Here is an 8,987-nt window from a genome sequence, read left to right as displayed (position 1 = left end):
TTTACATGTAGTCTAGGGCAGTACATCTCGGGTCATTCACACCAGCATGGACTATGACTGCATCATATTTTTATTTGCTTTGGAGTGACCTTCATATTTCTGTTATGTGGCATATTGTGGCGGCCTACAGGCAGCTTACTGTACCCTTTCCTTTGTTCAGTCTGCTGTGCGGGACAGCAGTGTGTCTGACTATGGAGTCACCTATTACAACTGTATCAGGCATGTTGTTTCTCCTTCTGGCCTGTGACTGTTTGGCACACCAGCTTTGTGTGCTATGTGTTGCATGTGCTATGTTTGGAGGCTGTTTCATTGGGTGTCTGCTTTAGTGGCCTCTGTTGGTGTGCTGTGTGTGTGATTTCTGCCTCCGGAATGTATTTCTGTGTTTATGTGTTTGGTTTGCAGTTGTGATAGGTCTATGTGGGTATGTGTTTGTGGTGTGTGTGGTTACCTTCTCCTACTGACTTGTTTTGGGTGTACTGAGTTGGGGAGCTCTGCCTCCGGTTTGGATGGATGGTTGCATCTCTCACATATATTTGTATTTCTTGGGTGGAGTTGGTGGTTGTCTGTGTACTTGGGGCAGGTGTAACATTGCCTCAGGATTCACAGATTCCACTTGTGCCTGGCCTTACTGGATTGCATGTGTGGACAGATTATATTGCCATACTACTGATCAGTAATTACGTCATTGTTCATGCTTGCTCTATCATGTAGTAGCTTCCTCTTTCTCTTGCATGTTTTGGTTATGGCTGGTGTCCACCATGCCAGATTTAGGCACTGTGTCTTGTTTTAATTTGGGACTGCATAATCCAAGCATTCCTGGCAGTGTTCATGGAATGGCTGTCTTACAGGTTCTGAGGCGTGGCCCATATTTTGCACCTGCACGGGACCTTTCATGGATTCCACATCAGTTTGGAGGTGTGCAAATAATGCTTAGCACATGTTTTCCACTGTGATTTCCCAGACAGGGACTGTGGTCAGGATTTGTATATCCAGTGTGATTACTATATGGTCTGGTGTTACCAGTGTGCAATACACTTCTCATCTTGACATCCCGCACTCCATGTTGCTGATTATCACATCCAGTATGCTTGCCCTCTTGTGGGTGTGCTACGTTGTTCCTGGGCCTTTTGGTTTGTGGATTCAATGACCTTTTGTCCTACACTGTTGCAGCTGGTATAATGCTCCCAGTCTATGTGTCTGGGTATTTGCAGTCACCCAAAATAATGTGGTTTGGAGGACTTGATATATTCATGTATTCCAGCATGGGCGCGATGCAGTTCCTGGTGTTGGGCCAGTACTCTGTAGCAGGCTATACACTGGGAGGCGGTTTTAGCCACTGTTACTTGAGCATGGCTAGTCCATGCTGCTTTTTGTGGTGGTACCAACATGGGGGTGTGGTTATCCTTGACAATTCTTGCTGGTCGCCCTCCTTTGTAGCTTGTTCCAAGTGTTGAGGATGTACAGCACAGTATGAGGTGTAACCTGGTAGTGTTAGGGTGCTGTTGTGAGCCTTGCCTCAGTATTCTGTTACAGCACAGTTATCAACATTCTCCATACTGGGTGGGCTTAGTCTGCATGCATCTTGCTGTTTGACCTTATCCCTTATCTGATTCTTATCCCTTCTGGTACCTATGGAGATAGGTTTGTGTTTTGCGCCTTCCTATTCAGGGCACACTGTGCATGACAACAGCCTTTGCCAGTATCCATACGGCCTGCACTGATAGGTGCATACCAGTCCTGGCAGGTGGTGCATCATGTCATGCTCAGCATGTCATCCCAGACTGGCACACAGTGCGTCCCCTTTGCCTAACTGCATTACTTCGGTAATTGTTGCACTTCATCATCTCGTTGTCCTGTTGTGGCGTGCTGCTTGTTGAGGGTAGGATGTTAGACGGGGTCCTCAGGTGTGCATATGGTACTTGGTGTTACATTACTTGACACACAGCATTCATGCCTCATGTGGTGCTGCAGGGCTGCCTCTGTCGGATGCACATATTACACTTCCCTGTACATGTTTGTGAGCAGGTTGTGTCACATTAGGCATCCCTGTTACTATATGGTGAGTCGGAGAGGGGTATCATTCCCAAGGTTCCTACTGAGCCAATGTATGTGCTATGCGTTGCCTCTTTGCCAAAGCCAGGGCATACTGGGCACGCCTCCTTCTGCCTACTGGGGCAGGCTCAGGTTGTTCCTCCTCCGAGTCACGCTGTGCCTGTGGTGGCCTTGGCAATGGTGGGGGGCTGTTTGGCCCAGCCCTATGGTGGTCCTGCTGCAGCTGTTTTCGCATGATCATATTATGTAGCATAGCACATACCATGACAATTTGGGTACATGTAGTTGGTGCGTACTGCAAGGCTCCACCAGATGTGTCCAGACACCGGAACCGTGACTTGAGCAGCCCAAACACACGCTCTATTACATTACGTGTTTGTGCGTGTGCCTCATTATGGCGTTCCTGTTCAGGTGTGTGTGCATTTCTGATGGGTGTCATCAGCCACGGCTCCAGTGCATATCCTGCATCCCCACTAGGTGTCCGTGTGGGATGTCCCCATTGGCAAATGTCTGGTACAGCTGCGTCAAATGCCAGATGTGGGAATCATGGTAGCTCCCAGGACAGCCGGCACACACATTCATTATTATGCCCTGGGCATCACACACGACCTGGCAGTTGATGGAGGGGAAGCCCTTGCGGTTTATGTAGGCCCTACCCGCTCTCCTGCTGGTGCTTTGATGCGTATGTGCGTGCAGTCTATGGCACCCAGTACCTCAGGGTATTCCGCTATTTGCTGGAAGAGACGCATGTTGCTGGCCAATACCTCACGGGCATTGGGGAAGTATACATGATCACCGACATGTGCTGACATGGCATCCAGGAACTGGTGCAGTACCCTGGAAGCTGATGCCTGTGATATCCCCATCATATCGCCAGTTGGTCTCTGGAAGGTACCTGTTGCTAGTATTCTTAGGCCAACACATACCTTGGTTTCCACTGGGATGGGTTCCCCTCTGTTGGTTCTGTGTGTGAGGCGTGGCCTGCACAGCTCCACTATTTGCTGCAGGAGGTCTCTGTCCACTCTATAGCGCTCTACTATCTCCAGCTCATGTAACCCATGGTAGGTGACCCTGGGCCTGTACACTCTTCTCCGTCTCCTCACTGCGGGTTGTCTGGCACCATCTGCATTGTCACCATCCTCAGCAAGTCGCCTATGTCTCATTATGACAGCTATGGCAGCCCCTAACATTTCTGCTCTGAGTTCAGCTTTTTCAGTTTTCACTTCTGATAACTTAACTCCTGTCTTGCAGTGTCTCTTGAGAGAAACATTCTGCACTGCTGTTTGCAGAGTTTTAAGTGCTGGGCTGGCCTAGTATTCTGCCTGTGTAATTGCCTGCATCTAATTGTTTTCACCTGCTAGCTCCAGCAGTATTCCCTGCTAACTTCCTAGTACATCTGTTGCTTCCTTTTTCCTCTGTTTCCTCAGGGTGGAGCCGTGTTCAAACCAGCAGAAACACGCTCACAATGGCTTACACGCGCGCACACACACTTACACAGTTCAAAATCTGCTTATTCAGTTTTAAACGCGTGCACGCCCGCGCAAACGGTGTTAAACATCTCCCAACACGCTCCCACATGCTTAGTCTGCCTTACACGCCAAGACACTGCCTTACACGCCAAGACACCGTCTTACTCGCGCTTCACGGCGCCAAGCGCGCATACACGTCCAACAAGAAACTTTGGTGTAGGCAACAGTGTACACCTTCCATTTCTTGGCTTTCTCATGTTTACTTGGAGGCACACCTCCTTCCTTGATACCTCTCTGACATCTGTCATGTAACTCTACCTTCCAATGACTTCTATCCTTTCTGCCATTCCCCTGTGATGTCACCTATCTCCTACTCTGTTCCTCCCCCTTCTGTAACTCTTACACTACTCAGACTGTGCTCATTTGCTATGTGACAGTGGAATTCAGTATCCTTACCCTCATTTGCATCAGATTGCCTACTAATGCTTAGTTACATCTCTTAGACTTGGCTTCCCCCCTTGGCAACCACTACACGGTGGCCATGTTGGTTTTCCTATGCTGGTCCCTCCATTGACATTCCATGTATTGCATAAAACCTACATTTGTAGGTTTAAAACCTTCATTTTCATGTTTTATGCAGAGCAGCCCGTTTGCGTGGCGCTGCGCTGGGTTTACACATCGGCAATTGCCGAAAAAAAATATATATATTTTTTAAATTTTTGCATGGGGTTGCATTGCCAATGGCCACATATTTGGCCATTGGCATGCTGCCTATAACATATGCACCCTTTATTTGGGGCTGACATGGCTCCATTGCCGTGTTTGCAGAAACGTACTCAGTTGTCAACTGAGTACATTTCTGCAGCTAACACGGCTCTTACACGGGCTGTTCTTGGCTTCCTGGATCGCTAATCAGCCTCATTTGCATGCTATTCGGCTGCAAGTGGGCTGATTAGCTTAGCCACGCCCACTCCGTGTAAGAGCCGTGTTAGACTAACTCTTACACGGACTTTGGGCTGTTCCTGGATCGCGAAGGCTACATGGAGTCTTACACTACTCTTAGACTCCGTGTTAGCCTTCGTGAATCCGGCCCTTTATTTTTTTTACCATTTTTTGCTGCTTTTTCCCCTGGGTAAGAAGCACTATTATCAGCTTGACTATGGAACAAGCTTCCAGTTCCATAGGTGGTCCTTCTTCCAGCCTCAAAAAGAAAAAAAAATAAGCAAACAGCATTTGCCACCACAACAGGTTAGCAGTTTGCCTCAGTCACAGGAGGTGACTCTGTTGTGGCCATAGCTTGCTGATTACTCATTCTTTTGTGATGTAGCACCTAACAACCACTATTGGCCAGGGGATAGCCACATCCTCTGCATTTGTTGGGGTCCCTTCACTGGGCAAGGGTGAGCTACTCTTGTCCGTTCAAGGATGGGGAAGTGGAAAGTTCTCCCTGTTTAGTCATAATTTTGTGTCCATTCCTTGGGAAGCTACTGCTACAATTAATAACATTGTTGGCCCTATTTTACTGTCAAAAAGACACAGAAAACTAAACTAAACCTAATTGTATATCTAGTTTTCTAAAATTTCCTTAGATAGGAGTATTTTATTGGGTCAGAGTTTAATTTGGACTACTGATCCTTCTCATAAGGTGGTTTCTGGTAAAATAAAGAGGGATACTTCTTTTCCTGAAAAGATTCAGTATTTTGAATTGGACAGGAAGATGAAAGGACAGATACAGGGTTTTCTCCTCAGTTTCTGATTCTTCCTGTGAGGGGGTTCTCTTTCTCTGAGTCTATTTTCGGGACATGCCATTGTTTTCAGTGGAAGAACACTGAGATTTCTCAGTCACTCAGAAAATACTATGAGTTGATACAGAAAGAATTTCCAGAACCTTCACCCATTCCCCAGTTCTGTCAGATCTGGAAGATATATGTGTGCCACTGCCTGCAATTATCCTGATATTCAGCCTGTTGCGCCAAAACCGACCCAGCAGCTATAGCTTTAGTTAATCCTGCTGCTGGTTAATTCCAATCCTACTCTTTTTGACAAGAATGGAAAGATTATTGATGAGTATGGAGAAAAATGTGTATGCTTCTGCAACTTTGATTTTCAGAATGTTGAATTTGACAGACTCATATGTTAAAGTTTATTCTGACTAATTGTGAAATAATGAGGAATGGTTTGTCTGCAGTTTGTTTTTTGTGAGGAAAATCTGCATTAAATAATTTAGTTTCTTCCACTGTACATGTTTACAGCATGTGTATGATTCAGTTGGTAATTCTTACAGGGCCATGGCTACTCATACTGTTTTGAGGAGGTTTGTCTGACTGCATTCTCAGAACTTTCCAGATGATTTGAAAAATGAGATTTCCAATGTCCTTTGGAAAGAGATTTAGTTTTTGGTTGCCCTGCTACAGAGGTTATCAAAAGTGTGATGAAAGGGGTAAGCTGATACAGGGGAATCTTGAAAATTTTTCAGCCACCTTTTCCAAATTTTCTACAGGAGTTAATAACTACCTCATCCAATTTTGGCAAAAAACAAAATAAACAGTCTCAACAAAATGCTGGTAAACATACATTTAAGTAGAAATGGTACAGTATTCCAAAACGAATTCAGTAAACCTAGATAATCCATGGACAGTCCAACAAGTCAGAATGACTATTTAAGGGACTTTGTTCTCCCGTCCCACACTGGCAGTCCCTTTTCCCTTCCAGACAGTCTGAAACTCCACTTTTCTCTTTGTCTACATATAGATTTAGACGAATAGGTTCTGAAGATCAATCATCAAGGGTAGAGATGGCAGTGGGAGAAAATCCTTCCTTTTCATGAGGTGTTTCCTCATCCACTAGACCAGACTCTTTTATTTCCCCCTGTAATTCAACATATGCTGTCCAGGGAGTGATAGGACCAGTACCTCCTTCCTGGGTTGAAAAAGTTTTTATCCAAGGATGTTTTTAGTGCCAAAGAAAGAACTTCACAACCTGTTACCTCTTCGTCATTCAAGTTTCCTGGTAACAGTAGCTTTAAAAGATGCTTATCATCACATCCACATTCACCCAAACTTCAGGTGTTTCTTAAGGTTTTGTATGTCTGGATCACATTAACAGTTCTCTGCCTTATGTGCTAGACTACCCCCTGTACCAAGAGTGCTCATAAAGTGTTTAGCTTCAGTTATACCTCATTGCAGACTACAGGGTATTTGCATTTTCCATATTTAGATGATTTGCTTATTTTTCCAGAGTCTTTTTCAAAGTGTCAGGAATCTCTAAATTGGGTGACAGATCTCTTACACAGGATGGGATTCCAAGAGAACATTCAAAAGACTTTTTGACTCCTTTCTGAATTCAAACAGCTTTTCTTCCACAGGAAAACTAGAGCTATGTTTAGATCCATTTCTAAGGTTTTCATTCTTCAGTCACTGTGAGGGAATACCTCACAATTTAGGGTCTCATGGCATCTATAATTCTCATGCTATCCTTGGCAAGACTCCACATGAAAAAGATACAATGGTATCTGAAGTCAGCATCCACTGTCTTTTCAAATCCCAGTGCTGGGGTTTGTCAGATAAGAAATCACTTGGTTGAAACAGCAAATTTCCCTAAACGCAGGTTTTCCCTTCTCCCTCACTGCTCCAAAGCAGTCACTCAGTCAGTCATCACAGACATCTCAGACTTTTCAAGAGGGATAAAAGTGCAAGGTGTGTGGGATACCAAGGGCAGCTGCAAGCACATAAGTATAAAAGAGATGCTTGCCCTGATCAAGTCACTCAACTCTCTGAATCATTTTTTGTCTCCCAAACCTCTTCAAGTTGTTACAGACAATACCACAGTCATGTGGTACATTAACAAGCAAGGAAGAACCAGGTCATATCCCCTTTAAAGACTAGTAATGTTAGCTTGGATATAGCTTCATAGCACAATCTCAATCTACAGGCATCCTGCATTCTGTCAGAGTGGCAGACAAGCTGAATAGGACAACGGTAGACCCTCATGAATGGAAACCAGATGGGGGTCTTCCAAGATTTGATCCATCCGTGGGGAGATCCTCAGGTAGATCTACAGTATTTGCATCCTCTCTGAACAATCAGCTGACAAAATTCTGCTCCAGTTCTTCATGCAAGAAAGCCTGGAAGAGAGATGCCTTTTCCTTTCCTTGGACAGGAATGTTCCTGTATGTTTTTCCATCCTTACCACTGATATCCAGAGTACTTCTGAAGATTCAGAAGGAATCCTCAAAGTCATTGTGGTGACTCCCTTATGGCCCGGGCAATTGTGGTTCTCCCTTCTTTCTTCCTCACAGAATGGCTCTACTCATACAAGATTAGTGTGTTTGATACACCCCAATACCAATCAACTTCAAGTCACTGTCTGTATGATAGGGTCTTAATACTTTTTAGGCACCTGTTTACTGAGGATGTGCATCATATACCAATGGAGGCAACAAAGTCTGCTACTACAAAATCATATGCAAATATAAAATGTTTCTACAGAGTGCCAACAACATAACAAGCACCCATTCAGTGCTAGTGTTTCTCTCTTTTTTATTCCTCCATCTAGGTTCATTTGTTGGTCATTTCAGCATATCATTTCATGTATCCCCCTCTTTCAAGGAATTCTAATATCAAAATGTTTTTGAAAGGGATATTACATAATAAGACTTCAAAGAAAAACAGTGGCTCCTCTTCCTTGGCATCTTAGTTTTGTTGCTCTGTTTCAACCAGCTCATCTGGCTGGCTTGAGGTTCTTAACTGGAAAACAGTTTTACTGGTTGCTCTGAGCTCTTTAAGAAGATTATGTGAGTTGCAAGCTCTTATGGCAGGTAAATCTTATCTCATTTTTCACAAAGACAGGGTTTGTTTGAGAACTAATCCTTTTATACCTAAAAGTGGTATATGAGTTTAATTTAAACCAAACTATTTCTCTGTGTTCTCTGAACCCAAACATGAGGGAGAAAGGATACTCCTTGCCACGGATATCCACAGACAATTTCAGTACTATCTTCACAGATTAAAATCTTTCAGACTATTTCCAAATGGTTGTCTCAGGTTATTAACTTCTGTTATTCCTACCAAACAAAACAATTTCAGGTAGGGTTAAGGGTCACTCTACCAGGACCTTTGCTTAATCTATGGTTTTTTGGAAAGGGCTGGACTCTAAAAGTATTCTAGGAGCAGCAACTTGGTCCTCTGTATATTCTTTTACAAAGCACAACAAGCTAGATTCCTTCTCCAGGTCTAGGTCAGGCTTTGTTAGGACCATTCTCTAGGGTCTAATGGACGTGCTTACTGACAGCATTTCAGCACATATGTATAAAGACAATAAGATGAGTTGCTGGAAATATAATATAAACATCCAAGCAGTATGGAAGTAGATTTTATATGAATGTGTATGGTTGAATGCCTACTGGGAAAAGATTAACTTTTGAATTTTTCCTCAGGTAGACAGCAAATGTTGGTGGTATGATGGGGA

The sequence above is a fragment of the Protopterus annectens genome, chromosome 11.part0 (genome assembly GCF_019279795.1).
Source record: "Protopterus annectens isolate FY-2018-M chromosome 11.part0, PAN1.0, whole genome shotgun sequence".
In the NCBI taxonomy this organism is placed as follows: Eukaryota; Metazoa; Chordata; order Ceratodontiformes; family Protopteridae; genus Protopterus; species Protopterus annectens.
Note: the sequence above shows the minus strand (reverse complement) of the source record.